General features: G+C 34.9%; 1 pseudogene; it reads left to right on the top strand.

The window, feature by feature from the left end:
* Positions 1-17,978: 17,978 nt before the first annotated feature.
* LOC137756251 (archaemetzincin-2-like) lies at positions 17,979-19,073 on the top strand (annotated as a pseudogene).
* Positions 19,074-19,412: the final 339 nt, after the last annotated feature.

The following is a 19,412-nucleotide window of genomic DNA, read 5'->3' as shown; positions in this document are numbered from 1 at the left end:
TATTTTAAGACCCCACCTTGTTTGCAAAAGAATCATGACCATGGAATACCTTGAACTCAATATAAATTATAACAGGGAACAAAAAGGTATTTTCAGTTTTGTAAAATTATCAGTTTTCTGATGGATAAGTATATTTTTTTAACATTCACAGTTCTTATAGAAACATTACATACGGCTGAAAGAGAAAGGAAGGGAAAACACAGTAGGATGGTTTCTCTATGCCATATAAATCCCCATTGCAACTTCTGAAACCAGCACACATACAGTGAGAACTCCGTAAATATTTGTTGATGATGATGATAGATTGCACATTTTGTATGCACTACCGTCAGTGCATGAGCACGTTGCTTGTGTTTCTAAAACCAAAGCAAGCAGTAATGTTGACAAATGACCACATTCTCAGGTGCTTCTAGGTACTGGTGGTTCAAAGTCAGGGGCCCTTATCCATTTATCAAGACTGTAACTGAAATTCAGCTGCAATGTGTTTGTCCAACTTGAGCATTTAAGCATAAACACTATTTATGGGGAGTTACTTCTTTTCTCTTTAGATAGGTCTTGGGCTCAGACTTTCTTCTCATGTATGCTGGACACATACAGAAGCCCTGGCTTCCGTATGAAGTATGAGGTTTCTATACCCTAAAAAGTGAAAATAATAATTTAGGAAAAAACCCTCCGTTCCGTCTTGTTAAGTTAAACTAGGTTATTGCAGCACTTTAGCTTTCAGTTTCTGAAACCAGAAGAGGCGGTCTTTGAATCTTATGCCACCTGTTTCTAGCTTTCTGTCCTCAGACACATTAACTGGACCTTGTCAAGTCTTAATAAAAGTCAACTGTAAAATGCTGCTACTAAGAATTCCTATCTCACAAAGTTTGTGTGAGGATCAGATGACATAATGTATATTATGCATTTAAAAGAATAGCTGGTATATATTAAGTATTAGCTAAAATACCAATTTGCAGGTGTTTTAATACAAAAACATCCAGGTCAGATAACTATTTTCTAACCACCACATTAGTACATTTCCTATTATTCCTGTTGTTTATCCAGTCCCTTTTTTGCCTGGTCCTTTGTAACCAGTTCTTAGTTTTCCAAATGTTCCTCCATATCCAAGTGGCTTCCTTAGATTTTATGAAAGAAGAGGATCTCAACATTACCACTCTTAAAAGCTTTCTAATATGGGAATTGTCAGATGAATACAGAACTATAGAGAAAGTAAAATTAACTGACTCTTTATACCATATGTAGCCTCGACAGTTATCAACATTTTGCAAATCTTGTTTCTCTATTTAGTTCTCTTGAGAACTAAGACCATCTATATCAACATGACTTAGTTGTTTTATTTTCTTTCCAGGAAAACTTTGCTTTGGAAAGATAAGACTGTAAATTTATTAAAATAACTATACTATTTGCCTCAGGAAATCCCTACAAATCAGTTTATCAAAGATAATAATCTGTTCATCTGGGCAAACATCTCACTTATTAAATAACAATTTCCTTATGAATACTTGCTTCAAGACCCTTGCTACCTTACTGTGTCCACTAGTCCTAAATTATTATATTATGATCTTTGTCCAATTTCATTCAGTTCTCTGCTTTAAACCACTTGAGCCTGAGACACTGGTAAGAGTTTTTCAACATGGCGATCTCCCTTACCAAAATGATTTTGAACAAACTTAGTGTTGCTCTATTAACAGGTTGTCAGGTGTTACTTTGTGGAAATCAGTGCCCACATGTATGATGTGTGTGTGTGTATGTGTGTAAGTAAACAGTTTTTGGAGAAGTTAAAAGTAAAACAAAGATATCATGTCATTTCTACTGCAGCATTTTCAGTTGGCATCTCTAACTGATCAGGGCATTTACAATAATACATTCACCATCCCATTATCATACTTAAACATAATTAACAATTGTTTCTTAAATCAACTACAACTCAATCCGTATTTATTTCCCTGATTATCTCAAAGACAATTAAATAAATTTTTTTCTTTTAAATTAGGATTCAAATAAATTTCATACATTTGGTTACTAGGTCTCTAAAGTCTTTTATTCCATAACACTGTCCTCACTTTTTAAAAAAAAATGCCATTGGTTTATTGGCTAAACCAGGTCATTTGTTCTGTAAAAAGACCTATATTCTAAGTTTTACTTTTCTTATGGTATGCTTTTTCTTTCTCTTCTACATATTACCCCCCATATTTCCTGTAAACTTCAGATAGATCTATGGGCTTTCTTATATTCTGGAACAATATTTTAACAACATATCTTTTGGAGGTACTGTGTATTTCCTACTATATCTTATCAGTAGACATACAATGTAGGGTTGTCCAACTGTTAGTTATAGTAAGACTAATCACTGAGTTCATGTGGTATCAGTGTTATCCCTCAGTTATAAATTTCTCCATCAGAACCTTACCTAAAGGATTGAGCATCCATTGAAGTTTACTGACTACTTCCATTATTTCATTGGATTTTAAAATTGTAATTTTATAATACTCTCCTTTCTGTATTTATTAGCTAAAATTCTCTTACAAAGAACTTCCCTCATCAAGTATTTGATTACTCTGACATAGAGTTTGTATGGGAAATGGAGGATAAATTTGGATAATTTCCTTCTACTTATGAATTTTCAGAGCAATGAAATTGTGCCCTAGCAGCATCCAGTGATGACCAGTAAGGATTTTTTGAACAACATTATGAACTGATTTTTTTTTTTAATGTTTGATGCATTTGCAACTAAAACAAATTGTCCCTCAAAGGCCATCAGAGGCCCTTTATTTTATTTTTTGAAATTTAAATGTAAAATTCTTAAGGACACATTCACAATTCCTGACTATACATATCAGTAAATTATCACAGTGATTATGCTTATGTGACCCTCACCCATTCTAAAAAAAATAATGAAATATTATTAAGTCCCCCTTTTTGTCCCACCCTAATCTCTATAATTTCTTTTTTCTTAAATTACTTTTTATTGGAGTATAGTTGATTTACAATGTTGTATTAGTTTCTGTTGTACAGCAAAGTGATTCAGTTATACATATACATATATCCACTCTTTTTTAGACTCTATTCCCATATAGGTCATTACAGAGTATTGAGTAGAGTTCCTTGTGCTATACAGTAGGTTCTTATTAGTTATCAATTTTATATATAGTAGTGTGTATATGTCAATACCAATCTCTATAGTTTCTTCCTTACCATAGGTTACCACTATCATGATTTAACAGTATAGATTAGTTTTCCTTATTTTTGAGCTTGAGGTAATGGAATTGTCCAGTATATATCCTTCTGTGGATGGGTGTTTTTGCTCAACGTTATTTTTGTGAGATTCATCCTTGATGATGCAAGAAGCATTAGTTTGGTCACATTCATTGTGTTCACTCAGTGCATGAATATAATCCAATATATTAGTCTATTTGTTCACCAATACTATGCTGTCATAAATATTTTAGCTCTGTCGTAAGTGTTGATATACAATAACTTCTCCCAGTTTGTTAAGATTGACTTAGGGGTTTTTTTCCATATAAATTTTAGAATCAGCTGGTTCATTTCCACTCAGAAAAAAAAGAAAGAAAACCAAATTAAAACCTACTGGGATTTTTATTGTAAATTTAATGGTTCTACAGATCAGTTTGGGAAGAATTGTCACACCTATAATGCTGGATATTCCAATACATGGCTCATTCTGATTTACATAAACCTTCACAATCCATTATACACATTCTTCCTAGTTAACGACTATTTCAAGTATTTCTGTCTGCTAAAGTGATTTTTTCCAATTTTTCTTTTTATAGATAGCATTATGTCAATTATTTATTTTTGTTCTTAAATATAAAATTATACTCTAATAGTTAACATAATTTTCTGCCTACACGTGGTTTTCCTGTTATCCCCAAATAATTTCCATTCTTACATCCCAGACCCTTGTGGATTTTTCCATTAAAGTTAATGATGGTAGATACGATACACTTAAAGTTTTAGGGAGACAAAATGTACAATCACCAAATGACTCCATTAAAGTTTATGGTGTGTCTGCCTGTTAGATTAGGATACTGTACTATAATAGCTAGCTATTTTTAGTGTGATGTTACTAGGTTTTTGGGTTTTTTTGTCTCTAGCTATATCTACATGATTCATGATTCCAGTGTTTATTTCACTAAATTAATTGTCTCTAAAACCATATAGATTCTGACATAGCCTTGTGCTTTCCTCATGTTATTATTCTTTCCATCTGTCCCTCTGGGCTTGCTTTGCTTAGATTAATGCTGAATCATTTGAACTAATGTTTGAAAGAATAGAGGAAGAGCATTTTTTTTTTAAAGCAGCAATTATTTTGACTTGCCTCCAATGATTCCAGTAAATATATTTTAGTTATCATTTAATAGTTTTATCTCTTCATTGCTTGGTTAAAAAGCTTTTATGTCTATTTAGCAGATAAAAGCCTAGCTATTCTTTTTCAAACTTCAGCTGTTCAAAAAGAACAAGTTCAGAGAAGACTTTACTTTTTTCCTTAGGTTATCATGTCTGAGATCAGATGTTACTTGTCACTTTCGAAATGTTTTCAGCAGCCAAACTGGCATTTCAGTTCTTTGAGAACATCCTGCGTAATTTTCTGATACATCACAGAAATTTTATTTAAAATAAAGTGAACTTTGATCTCAAACCCTGTCTCCGTTGAAGATTTCAGTAAAGTGCTTGATCAAAAGGTCTTGACAGTTTGAAATGGACTGTGAATTGTTGTCAGAATCTGCACAATCAGACTGAAAATTTCCTGAGGAAAAAAATAATCTTCGTGGAGTCATAGTTCTTACTCAGGCACAAATATCTTAAACCCCTGAAATTTCTCCTTAAAATAATTAAGGTAGGAGGGAGCCATAAGCTCAAGAACAGGGCTTCTCTTCCTCAGCACTACTGACATTTGGGGTCAGAAAATTATTTCTTGTGTGGTGTTCTTCCCTATGTTGTAGGAAGTTTAGTAGTATCTCTGGCTGTTACCCACTAAATGAAAGTACCACCCATCTCCACCCAGTTGAAATAACCAAAAATGTCTACAAACACTGCTAAAGGGTCTGTGGAGGGCCAAATCGCCACTGACCAAGCACCACTACTCTAGCATGTAATAGCTATAACTATTTATAGGAGAATTTTTTGTTAATTTGTCTCCCTGTTCCTATTAGAGAAGTGAGCTGAAGAGTAGCAGCTTAGTCTCTTTGGAAGAAGAGTTTCTGGAAGAATTAAATATCAATTCTTTGTCCCTAATCCAACCCATCTCTGTGGGGGAAAGTAAAGATAGGTGATCTGTAAGGATATTCTCATGAATAAAGGAAACAGATCCTGAAAGATCAAAGACAGAGCATACATAAGGAAAAAATAGCCCACATTAATGCAACCAACATTTCAGAAATACCTGATAGTCAGAAAGAATACAAGAAGACAAATATTATGTGCTGAAGTGTAAGAAAGCCAGGATTCACCATGCTCTAATGAAAAGACAAAAGTAACTGAAAGAAGAGGTAGATAAAAGTAGGTGAAACAAGTGAAATTAGAAATAAGAAAAGATTGCAGGGCAAATAAAATTGAGTAGCAGTTTACAAATCCATTCTGGAAAAAATAAAAAACAGAATATACAATATTGTACATATTCACATTTGTTCAGTGATAAGCCTTTTTGCTTTATATTTGCTGTATTATTTAATTTTCACAACAATCTATGAATTAGGCAATATGAACCAAGGTAGTGTTAATGAGAAGTAAAACCAGATTGTAATTGCAATGCTCTATTATACATGAGCTGCTTGAGAAGTTATAAGACATCAAGAAAAAGACAAAGAGATTACTATATGCAGAGATGGTTGTTATGACAAGGGTGGGTAACGTAAATACAAAATACAACTTGTTGTTCAAGTTGCTTCTTGAACAACAATAACAACAAAAAGCAACCTGAGGGTGAACATCAAAACAGTTGCTGAACACTAGCAAAATCAGTGTAAGGAAAACTATGTCTAGATACTTTGTCAAATAAGATACATTACAAAGTTAAGTGTAAAAGTCTATAACATCCAGGAAGAGGGAGAGAGAAAGATTATCTAGAAAAGAATGAAAGCAAGACTGCCTTTAGACTTTTTTTTCAATGTGAAGTACCAAAAGACAGTGAATTCATACTTTTAGACTTCCTAGGGGGAAAATATGGTAACCTGAGAATCTCAGGTTAAGATCTAAGATAAATTGTTTTTCATTCATGGACACAAATAATTTAATCCTTGAAGAGTAAAGAGTTTAGAAAATATACTACCCATGCATCTTTCTTCAAAATACCACTTGAAGACTTTTTCCAAAATTAATTAATACTAAATTCTACACTAGTTAAATCATGACATAAATTGACTTTCCTGAACAGGCTGAATGCCCTGAATGCAATATATCTCTGGATGATTTATTGCCAAATGAGTTCTGCTGCTCAAAGTGCATGTTTTTCAATGCCTGCTGAAGTTTTCTCCCAACAATAATTACAGGATTGGTCTAGTACTAGAAGGTTTTTTATTTGTTTTATTTTGCTTAATTATCTCACAGTTCAGTGGAAAAATCTTGTCATTTTTGAGGATGACATAAACTAATTACTTTTGCTGTCCTAAACCAGTAACTGGTAATAATGACTAAACTGTTTTGGAGACCTTGCTGGATGAAATTGCGCCCAAAATGAGTTTTCTCTCTATCCACAAGAGCCCACTTGAATAGAAAATTATAATAGCCTCACTCTTTTTTTTTTTTTTTTTTTTTTTTTGTGGCTGCATTGGGTCTTCGTTGCTGCATGCGGGCTTTCTCTAGTTGCAGCGAGCGGGGGCTACTCTTCGTTGCGGTGCGTTGGCTTCTCATTGCAGTGGCTTCTCTTGTTGCAGAGCACGGGCTCTAAGCACGCGGGCTTCAGTAGTTGCAGCACATGGGCTCAGTAGTTGCAGCTCACGGGCTCTAGCGTGTGCAGGCTTCAGTAGTTGTGGCACATGAGCTCTAGAGCGCAGGCTCAGTAGTTGTGGCACATGGGCTTAGTTGCTCCATGGCATGTGGGATCTTCCCGGACCAGGGATCGAACCCATATCCCCTGCACTGGCAGGCGGATTCTTAACCACTGTGCTACCAGGTAAGTCCCTAGCCTCACTCTTGTTAGAGACATATAATGATTGTCTGCAACTGTAAATATTATATTGGATAAGTTGAGCCATTTTTTGTTACTTTATTTTTGTCCCTACCATTTAAAAATCTTCAATGTAGGGTTTATGAATATTCCCAAGTTAACTATTTTTAAAAATCCAGTATGAGTAATATAAACTATATAAAAATATGCAGTAATAAGGATAATAAAGAAATGCACTAAATTGATGTGTCATTATATCTGGGTGGTGGGATTTTGTGTGATGGTTTTTCTCATCATTATAATTTCCCATGTTTTTAGAAATTACTTTTATAATAAAAGTAATTTATATCCAATTGATTACAAATGATATTCATTAGAGGTACAGAGAAAAATGTATCAAGGCACAAATATTTTGTCAGGGTGGGAAAATGATATTTTTTCTTTCATCTGATTTTCTGTATTTTCTAACCATATCTCAAGAGTCAGCTGCCATCCTTCCCATACCAAAGAAAGCAAGTGATGCCTTTCTCCATTATATACCTCAAATTATCTCTCAGGCATTGTGCTTTTATCTTCTCTGCACTGTTTATATTCCCTCACCCACCCCAATGTATCCCTACTCTAAGGTGCTTTTTCTTCTCCATGAAAGTCAATAAGAGACTAACTGAGGAATATCGTGGTTGTCTTTACTGGTCTTTCCACATCTCTAAGACACAAAGTAATCCGACCTCCTGCTGATGATTTGGGTCAGTTACCCCTGTAAGTGTGATGACTCTTTTCCTAGCCTGCCAGAAGTGGGCAGGCATCGGCCATAGCTTAATGTTAAACGGGTTTCTTAGGAAATGGATTCCAAAACAAAGAGGGAGAGGGGAGGGGAAGGGAGATTTATCTTTTAACACAATTTTTTTCCACTCCCCTCCTCCTCCCCCATCTTGGTGGTCAACAATAAAACTAAAACTATATTCTTTGATAAGGAGTTAATGCAAAATAATGATGATGATGATGATGACACCCTTAGGGAAATTTAGATGTTCAATGACTAAAAATTAATATATAGGAACAACTAATATCCATTCACTTCTTGCTTCCAACTTACTCTGGTTCTCCTTTAAAGGTTATTGAAAAGGTTAGTAAAGTTGGGATAATGGAAAACTCTAGACTGGGCTTGCCAGGATATTAGCAGTTTATAAGGTTTAGTTTAGTGTGGTCTTGCTTCTTTCCTTTGATTAAGCTAGTTTGATTAGGCTAGTTTATGCATGTTGCTTGGGAATTAGTTTTCAATGCTACTGTTTTGTATGTCGTAAAGAGAAGATTTCTACTTTTATAGGGGTCAAATCTGTATAAATACTTTCCTTCTGATTTCTTTATATTCATTTTGTTTATTTGCTAACATTTTAAAGTGAAATTTTATTAATTTGTTTTGTAGTTTCTTTATTCTTATTGGACGGACTCAGTTGTTCTCTATATAGAACAACATCCTCTTAGATGTTACTATGTGTTCTTATTCCCACTATTTTGGGGATATTCTTCAATGGAAGTTTTGACATTTTCTTTAACTTATTTATTTAGGATCCTGTATCTTTGGTTTGTTTCTTCTTTTCATGCTTGTTGAGCTTTTGATACCATTGTGACCACAAAGTTTTATCTGCTTCATGTTTACATTTTGGAATTCATTGCAGTTGTCTTTGGTCATATGATATGGTCATTTGTTTCCGTACATATATCTTTTTTTTTTTTTTTTTCGTACATATATCTTTGATATCTGATGTTTAAAAAAGAAACAGGCTCAAAATGGAGTCACTTGTGCTAAGCCTCACATCAACAGACCACAACTTAATTTAAACTAATTACAGTTTCAGCCTCTCTGAAGAGTGGAATTTTTGAACAATCAGTCTGGAGTATCCTGATCAAAACTAGTGAGGTAACCTGCATGATACTCTCCCTCCCCCACCCCAACCTTCCCTCAAAGGAAGGTGGCCTGGCCTGAAAGAATTCTTTTGTTTTTTACTTCCCAGTTTCACCCCCTTTCTGCCATTTTGTACAGTTCCTTGAAGTGCTTTTCTACTTGCTAAATTGGATGCTGCCTGATTCATGAATTGTTGAATAAAGAAAAATAGATCTTCAAGTTCACTCAGTTGAATTGTTTCTTAAAAGTGAAAAATAATTTATTCTAATTTTGTAGGGCATTAATTTTAAATGTAAATCTTTCTCATAGTTTTGTTTTTAATATTACTTAAATCTTTATATTCTTGGTTTTTTAAATTATGATCTATCAAGAATTGAGATATTGGTATAAAAATCACATAAAAATTTAATGTTTCTGTCAATTTCTTCTTGTTTTTACAAGTGCTTTATTTTATAAATATAATGTTAAATGACCTTTATCATCATAAAATAAGTTCATTGTCCCACTTAATAATTCTGCCTTGAAATTATTGTGGATGTTAATACTGTATCTTTTTGTTTCATTGGCATGGTGTGTCTTTATTGTTTTCATTTATAATCAGTTCTTTCAAGGCAATCTCTGAGACAATATATGTTCACCTTTTTAATTTTTTGCTTTGTTTTTTTCCTTGACCTTGAAAGTCATTAATTTTATATATAAATTGTATCCCCTTTGTGTTTATTGTCAAAACTGATATGACTGGTCTTTCTTTTGAAAGGCCCATTTATTTTATTTTGTGACTTTAAGTTTCCTTTGTTTTGTTTTCTATTGCTGCGCTCTAAATTATGTAAATTGTAATTTTTGTATTTTTATCTCACAGATTTTTTTTTTTAAAAAGAATTAGGACCAATACATCCTGTTTGATATCCCTTGTTTCCAGATGTTAAGAATGAATTCTTGTTTAAGTTAAGTTAGCCATTCCTTCTTATCTACACAATTGGTATTCATTTTAATTCTGAGTCTTTCTTTAAAAATATGCTCTTTGTGGTACAAAAGTGACAATTTGCTTGTATCCTTGCAATTCAAGATTGTTTTTCTATTCTCTTATTTTCTGAAAGACTAGTCAGAATAGAATTTTCTGGTAAAAGCTTTCTTGTTTTGATTCTGCTGTAGAAATTACTTCATTGGCATCTAACAGTTACAGTTGTAGAAGAGAGAATTGCAGTTAATGCAGCCTTTTTTCTATCCTTCCTGTGGTTAATATGATTCTCTCTGGGTGATTATAGTATTCATTCTTAATATTGGAAATGTATAACTTCATAATACAGTTTTTGGGTATAGTTAATGTTTATTAAATAATCTTTTTAAGTGTTAAGACTTTCAATTGTGCATATTTATGTTTTTCTTCATTTAAGAAAAGTTTTTCCAGTATACCTGTGTAATTAAAAGAAAAATTTTCCATTTTTCTTAGTTTTTTCTTTAAGCATACTCATTTTCCTATCATCCTTTCTCTAGGAGTATTCACATTTTTGTCCTCAAATTCCATGGAATTTTCTCTAGTATACCTTAAATACCACTGATTTTTCTATTTTTTTAATAATAGTTTTTTTTTAACATCTTTCTTTTTTAATTAATTTATTTTTTTTGGCTGCGTTGGGTCTTTGTTGCTGCACGCAGGCTTTCTCTAATTGCGGCAAGTGGGGGCTACTCTTTGTTGCGGTGCACACGCTTCTCATTGCAATGGCTTCTTTTGTTGCAGAGCACAGGCTCTAGGCATGCAGGCTTCAGTAGTTGTGGCTCGCAGGCTCTAGAGCACAGGCTCAGTAGTTGTGGCTCACGGGCTTAGTTGCTCCGCAGCATGTGGGATCTTCCTGGACTAGGGCTCGAACTCGTGTCCCCTGCTTTGGTAGGTGGATTCTTAACTACTGTGCCACCAGGGACGCCCCTTAATAATAGTTTTGATACTACTGATTTATGCTTTTAATTTAAAGTTTTGCAATATTATTGTCTTTATTCTTAAATTGATTTTCATAATTTACCAGTTGCTCTTGAAGGGAAGCAGAGTTTGCCACCACAAAACATGCTTCTTTGGCTAAGGGTTATTTTGACCTTGTTATTTTTAAAAAACAGCAGTCACTTGTGAAACTCTGAAAGCCAAGTAGAAGTTACCCTTTTATAAGAGATTTTTACATGTATAAGGGAAATCTCCATTTGTAAGGGTGTCCTCCCTGTCTGTAATGGAAGAGAAGGATGATTAAATCTCTATAAACTCTTATCAGTGGAAAAGTCAAGGACCTAAATCTGCATATCAAGCTTAGCATTGTTACTTGTTACTGTGGGTTTCCTGATAGTGTCCCATTAACAGCACCCCTCCCCCAACATCTTTGCTTGAGATGGTATTTAAGGTGATGGCTTAGGCCATCTGGGGGAGTTACTCACTTTCCCTGGGTATTTCCCACGTATATAGGAAGTATCTATGCTATTAAACTTCTGTTTGTTTTTCTCCTGTAAATATGTCTTTTTCACAGGGGGATCTCAGGAAAAATTATTTTTTCTCCCCTATACTTTCTCTCTAGTTTAATTATTAACTCATCCCTGTCTATTTTGTGGAATCCAGTGTCAGGGAGGAAGAAATTTTCCTCTACCCTTCTAGGTTCTTATGGCTGGTCTGAGAATTAAATTGACATGAGACAGATTAACAGGAGAAAATGAAACAAAATTTAATAACATATATACATGGGAGAGACCCAGAAAAACTGAGTAACTTGCCAAAATGGCCAAAGCCCTCACCTTAAATACCATCCTCAGCTACAAACAAAAAAGAATGCTGAGGATGGGGATAGTTGTGGGAGGTTACCAGGAAAAGTATGATAAACAAGGGTGATTGTGAAGCAGATTTAAGTCATTGCCTTCTCCTTGATAAGAGTTTCTGACATTTGGTCATCCTCCTCTTCCAGGTACAGAGAGGGAGACATGCTTACAAATGGTGATTTCCCTTACAAATGTAAATGTTTTATACAAATGGGCAACTACTCCTTGGTTTTCAGAGTCATTCCTCTGTCTGCTGTTTCTCAGAAAATAACCAGCTTAAAACAATCAGTACACCAAAGAGACATATATTAGGTTGGCAAATTCTGCTCCCCTACACCAGAAACATAAAAATAAAAATCTTCTCCCTCTGTTTTTTTTTCTGTGGTTGTTGTTGTTGTTGTTGTTTTGGAGGGAGGGGGAGCAGAGGGCAATCGTTTTGTTTACTGTACCCAACTGGATTCCACACAAATGTGGGTGGCATTTGCTTGACACCTCTTCCAGGTGATGCAAACAATTTTTAAGATCACAACCTTTAAATCTGAGCTCAGAAATTGGAAGCTGATAATTTATTTTCCATGTTTAGCTGTTAAGTTATTCAAGGTCAGTGAAAAGAAAATTCGCTACCTGGTTCCTTCCTACTGGGGTCTTTGTCTTCCTATATTTTCTGTCTCAATATTTTACAAATTATATTATGAAAAATTTTAAACCTACAGCAAAGTTTAAAGAATTTTACTGTGAACTTCCATATTCCCAAGACTGTAGTATTAACATTTAATTATACTTTTAAAATTACACATCTAACAATTCATCTGTCTACACGATTAATCCATCTTAATTTTTATGCATTTCGAATTGATATTCAGATATTAGTACTTGGTTGTCTAACTACTTCAGCAGGTATATCCTTAACTAAAGTGAAATTTGTTTGCCATGCATTAAAAAACAAAATTCAACTCAGTAAATGTAAAGATCAAACTGACTTTATTCAATAATTCATGAATCAGGCAGCATCCCATTCAGCAAATAGAAAGGAGCTCCAAGGAGCTGTGCAAAATGGAAGGCTTTCCGAGACAGGGACAAGGAAAAGCAGATTACTTAGTTTTTCTTTGGGGGATAGAAAGGGTTGTTGACTTAAAAGAGTCGCACAGTGTAAAAGCGTGAGTGGAGTTTATTCAGTGTCTTACTGAGGACTGTAGCCTGGGAGGCACCCACTCAGATAGCTCTGAGAAACTGTTCTGAAGAGGTAAGAGGGGAGGTCAGTATATATGTGATTCTGGTGAATGGTGTGTGTGCAACCAAGCACACATCTCGGTAGAAAATTGCTGCTAGTCACAGGAACAGATATCTTAGTTAATGGGTTTAGTTCTTTTCTAAGTATGAGAAGATACAACCATCCAGGTTCATAAAAAAATTTCTTCTGAAAATATCTAACTATCTGAAGGGCTGTTCTAACACTTTTTCTAGAGCACACAGTGTACCATTCCTGATTTCCACCTTGAACTCCTTTCAGGGTGTGTTAAAGGTTAGTGACTGCAGTAGCTAATGACTCAATCCTTATAGAGCTGGATGGCCAGCAACATTCTTTAGTCAGCAAGGTCTTAGGGGGATTACCTCACTTGTGCTGACCAGAAAGTTCCAGACTGACAGGTTTAGGTTACACTCCTGGGAAAGGTTGAAACTGCAATTAGGTTAGGTATTAAGTCTTCGTTTTCTGATGTGGGGCTTAGCACAAGTGATTCCTTTTTGGGGCCTGTTGCTTGTTTTTTTAACAAGTTTTCTCTTTTGATGTGAAATTTGTTTTAATCTTAAATACACATTTGGTGAATTTTGACAAGTGCATATACCTGTGTAACCCAGTCTTCTATTGAGACATAAAATATCACAAAACCACAATAAGTTCCTTCATGCCCCTTCCTAGAAAACCCTGGCCTTTACCCTCCCAGATATAATGTTTTTTTTAATTGGAGTATAGTTGGTTTACAGTGTTGTGTTAGTTTCAGGTGTACAGCAAAGTGAATCAGTTATACATATACATATATCTACACTTTTTAAGATTCTTTTCCCATTTAGGTCATTACAGAGTATTGAGTAGAGTTCCCTGTGTTATACAGTAGGCCCTTATTAGTTATCTATTTTATATACAGTAGTGTGTATATGTCAATCCCAATCTCCCAATCTATCCCTCCCCCCTCCTTTCCCCCCTGGTAACCATAAGTTTGTTTTCTACATCTGTGAGTCTATTTCTGTTTTGTAAATGAGTTCATTTGTATCATATATTTTAGATTCCACATATAAGTGATTTCATATGATATTTATCTTTGTCTGACTTCACTTAGTACGATAATCTCTAGGTCCATCCATGTTGCTACAAATGGCATTATTTCATTCTTTTTTATGGCTGAGTAATATTCCATTGTATATAAGTACCACATCTTTTTTTAAAAATTATTTAGAATGATGCAAATTGGGAACTTAAATATTCAATGTAAAATAAATAGATGTGAATATAAAGTTCACAATTGAAACATCATTATCTCTTTCATTAGTGCTTCTGTTTATATTTTCTGTCATTTCTGGTTCTTTTTTTTTTTTTTGGTTGCATTCTTTGATCTCCTTTTATGTCCAACTATTTTTAATTGACTGCAAGTCATTTTTTTTCCCTTTGAATAGGCTACTTTTTAATTTAAAAAAAAATTTTTTTAAATTGGGGTATAGTTGTTTTACAATGTTGTGTTAGTTTCTACTGTACAGAGATGTGGAGTTCCCTGTGCTATACAGCAGGTATACGTATTAGTGTATATATATCAATCCCAATCTCCCAATTCATCTCACCCCCCTTCCCCCCCTTGGTGTTCATACATTTGTTTTCTACATCTGTGTCTCTATTTCTGCCTTGCAAACTGGTTAATCTGTACCATTTTTCTAGATTCCACATATATGTGTTAATATATGATATTTGTTTTTCTCTTTCTGACTTACTTCACTCTGTATGACAGTCTCTACAAATGACCCAATTTCGTTCCTTTTTATGGCTGAGTAATATTCCGTTGTATATATTTACCACATCTTTGTACCACATCTTCTTTATCCATTCCTCTGTTGATAGACATTTAGGTTGCTTCCATGTCTTGGCTATTGTAAATAGTGCTGCTGTGAACATTGGGGTGCATGTATCTTCTTGAGTTAGAGTTTTCTCTGGATATATGCCCAGGAGTGGGATTGCTGTATAATATGGCAGTTGTATTTTTAGCTTTTTAAGGAACCTCCGTACTGGTTTCCCTAATGGTTGTACCAATTTACATTCCCACCAACAGTGTAGGAGGGTTCCCTTTTCTCCACACCCTCTCCAGCATTTATTATTTGTAGACTTTTTGATGATGGCCATTCTGACCAGTGTGAGGTGATACCTCATTGTAGTTTTGATTTGCTTTTCTCTAATAATTAGTGATGTTGAGCATCTTTTCATGTGATTTTTGGCCATCTGTATGTCTTCTTTGGAGAAGTGTCTGTTTAGATCTTCTGCCAGAGATAATGTTTTGATATTTTTCTCTGTACATTAGTTTTACCTGTCCTAAAATTTTACGTAAGTTGAATAGTGGAGTATATATTACACCACTTACGAAAACAGGACAGAATATAATATGGGAAAGAGTATGCACTCTTTTGTTTAAGGCCTCTTGCACTCAGCATAATAATTTTGAGATCCATCCATACTGTTGAGTGTTTCATTAAATTATTCCTTTTTAGAGCTAAGCAGTAGTCTATTGTATTACCTGGATATACCACAGTTTGTCCATCCTCCAATTGATGGACACCCAAGATGTTTTGAGTTTTGGCTATTACAAATAAAACTACTGTGAACAATTTTTAGATCTTATTGTGAACATATGTTTTCATTTCTCTGTGTTAAGTACCTGGGGAGAGAAGAGCTGTGCTATATGATAGATGATATGTGGTTATTTTTATAACAAATTGCCAGAACTTTTGATTAAAACATTTCACACCCCCACCAACAATGTATGCAAGTTATGGTTGCTCACACCCCCATCTATATTTGGTTTTGTCATTCTTTTAATTTTAGCCATTCTTCTGGGTATGTAATAGAAACTTATTGTGGTAGCGGACACATATTTTTCAAAGAAAATTCATCTCTGGTTTACAGGTGCCAAGTAGTTTTGTTTCCACACTTCAAAAGCTAGTACTGATCAGCCTTGTGTTTTTACCCACTCTGCTGCTTTTACTGTTGATATGTGGTTGGGAAAGAAGCCCTATAAGCCTAACAGCCTCAGGCCCTTCAATATTGAAGATGCCCAGCAGGATCCTTCAGGACAAAATCTGCTAGATTTTCTCAACAATTTTGTGTCTGCTCCCAATGTCCTCTTTCAACTGGGACCAAATTGTATTATATTTGGCATTTCCCAACATGATGATTGGAGCCTTTTCCTGTTTTAGTTATAAATGACGTTTTAGTCTCTATTTCTCATTGTTGTCACTAATTTTGGGGGAAAGTGAGAATTGTACATGGGCATTTACTTCATCATTTCCCCATCTTCTTTTAGGGAAATATTTAAAAGGAAAAGAATCAACAAGTTATATACAGTTTTTAAATTATGAAGCAACATTTCAAAAAGGCCTGTTAATTCCTAAATCCATTTTTATCTTCATATTCTAGTAGTGAGAATGGACCTATCTGCAATCCATTTTCCATCACTATATTATTGAGTTTTGGATGATTTTGTTTTATTTTAATCTCTAATTGAAATTTCACCCCAAGCAGGGTTTTATTATTGAAAATTATAATGAGACTTTCCATGTAGTTGGCAGATTGGTTTCAAGGCTTTTTAATTTTTTTCCTTCTTTTTTTTTTGGAAACAGGAACAAACAGTTTCTAAGCTGTGACATGACAAAAGCTCCTACCAATTCTAATACACTGAAAATAAAATTGAAGTAACTTGCTAGCCTGGGAAAAAAACTAAATAAATGTGCATTATGGTATTAACTTTTCATTTTTCAAGGCACAGATTAGAGTTTATGTCTAAAAGTTAATGTTCTGTTACTAAAAATTCTGATATCTAGGCAGTTTTCTAATTCAAAAGGCCAACTGGCTGTCAATGCTTGTTCTGAAAAAACACCATCCAGGATCCAACAAGCTTCTCCTCCCTTCCTTCCTCCCTCTCTCCTTTCATTCCTTCCTTCCTTCCTTCCTTCCTCCACCCCTTCCTTCCTCCCTCCTTTTTTTCTCCCTCCCTCCCTTTCTCTCTCTCTCTCTGTCTTTCATATATTCTTCCTTCTTTTCTTCCTATTTTCCTCTCTCTTTTTATTTTTGTATGGCTCGCTTCCACATGTAGGCCCTGGAGGAACTCTAATGATGTTCAAAGGTAACAACTTGATTTAAAAAAAAAATCTGGCAGTGGATGGGCTCTCTTCTGGCCTAGTGGCAGGTGAAGGCACCCTCCATATCACTTCTATGAACACATTTAAATACGCTGGTCCTTGTAAACCTTGTGGTAGAGCAGCTGTTTAACCCATTCAAGCTGTAGAAATAACAAATACCAACCAAATGAGAACATTCAAAGGCTATTTAGTCAGAGCTTGCTATAGCAGGGGAGTCAGCCACTGTCACTAGAGTTTTGGCAAAGACTCAAAAGCAGGCAGATGAGTGGGAACGCTTTATAGTGGAAAAAGGGGAAGGCTTCAGGTATGCCCTCCCTGACTGGACAGAGATAATGGTCTGAATGCCTACAAGTCTGACAAATAGACAACAGGCTGGCTTCCTGGGCTGGTTACTATAGATAATGAGTTGATTTCCTGGGCTGGTTGCTGCAGGTTGGGGGTCAGAGCTTTACTTTTATGTATGGCCTGGCCATTGTCTATTTGTATATTCAGTCTCTCCAAACTGAAGGGTTGAAAACATTGTTGTAATGGGTACAGAGTTTCAGTTTTACAAGACGAGAAGAGTTTCGAAGATGGATGTTGGTGATGGTTGTACAACAACATGAATATACTTAATACCACGGAACTATACACTTAAAAATGGTTAAGATGGTAAATTTTCTGTTATGTGAAGTTTAGCACAATTAAAAAAAAAATTGGAAAAAAAAAAAAAGAAACCTCTGCATAGGAACACAGTATGAATGGAACATTCCTGTCATTATGCAAACAATGCATAATTCTGAACAGACATTACAAACAGCCTTCATCTCAAAGATTCCAGTGCTTATGTTGTAGTATAAGAACTGAGAAGGTGGGGAACAGCTATGAACAAAGACTTTCAGCCAGAGAGTGATCTCTTTGGACCCATTACCTTGCATTCACACTCAGATTGGATCACCTCCCATTCTGAGCACCCCTCCTGAAGACTTTGAACAGTTTATCAATAATCTCTATGAAGAAATGTAATATTTATATGCAGCCCATTGGAACTCTAGGGAACACCAGAATTATCAGAGAAGAATATGTTAAAGAGCTCAAGGGCTACCATGAAATATTTTTCTATGGCTTGCCAGTAAAACTTGTAGAAAAGTTTCCTGTTTCTACAAACTTAGTGTTCCTTTAGATTCAGTGACAACACACAAAACCTACAAATTCATACGGGGGGCATTTTTTTTTTTTCGGCCACACCACGCGACATGCGGAACTTCCCCGACCAGTGATTGAACCCATGCCTCCTGCAGCGGAAGCACGGAGTCTTAACCACTGGACCACCAGGGAAGTCCACAGGGGCATTCTTAAGTGCTTAAAAACAAAAAAATCTTCAGATGTCTTCTGTATCATGGGCATAACAATGATTTGTCTTTCCCCAAGAGACTCCTGAAATTTTGTCTTTGGACAAGGCTTTTTGGCAGATGGCACAGGAATAGTCAGCTTTGCCAGATATGGCAGTGATATTTATCTTTCATACTGTGAATGCAAAGTTAAAAACTTGAAAAAAAATCTTCAAGTGACTCTTCAATTTTTAATAACTATTATATTCCTGAAATCTTGGGTATTTTGCTACTTCAGTCCTGTAAGTGTTTAATCCATGAAACTGGACACAAATTTGGACTCTGACTTTACCATTGGCTGGTGAGTCTAATGCAAGGCTCTAGCCACCTGGAAGAACCAGACCATGGGCTTCTAGACATTTGCCCCATCTACTTAGGTAAGTTACAGTGTGCTATTCATGTCAATATTGTAGAACGATTTGGAGAATAGGTGAGCTAGATTGATGATGAATCTACTAATACACCTGGAGTAACTGAAACATAAATTTGATAAAACTTGTGGAAGCCCTTGAGAAATGGAGTGAATGTATAATGAAATGGTTTTCTGCTCTCCAAAATAAGAACTTTCAAATAGCGATAATTAAAACGAAATGCTTGCACATTAAAAAAAAAATCTGGAAACTGCTGAAAAAGAATTTATATATAAAATTTAATCTGATTGCGTCCTTTTATTTAATGGTCTCTTTTTGCTTTCTATCATACCATCACTAGAAAAGCTGTCTGATGTGCACAGTTTATTTTATATTTTATTTTTAAATTTAATTTAATTTAATTTTTTATTTTAACTTTTTTTTTTTGGCCGAGCCCACACAGCTTGTGGTAT

Source organism: Eschrichtius robustus, chromosome X (genome assembly GCF_028021215.1).
Source record: "Eschrichtius robustus isolate mEscRob2 chromosome X, mEscRob2.pri, whole genome shotgun sequence".
Taxonomy (NCBI): domain Eukaryota; kingdom Metazoa; phylum Chordata; class Mammalia; order Artiodactyla; family Eschrichtiidae; genus Eschrichtius; species Eschrichtius robustus.
This window is presented reverse-complemented; position numbering and strand designations above follow the sequence as displayed.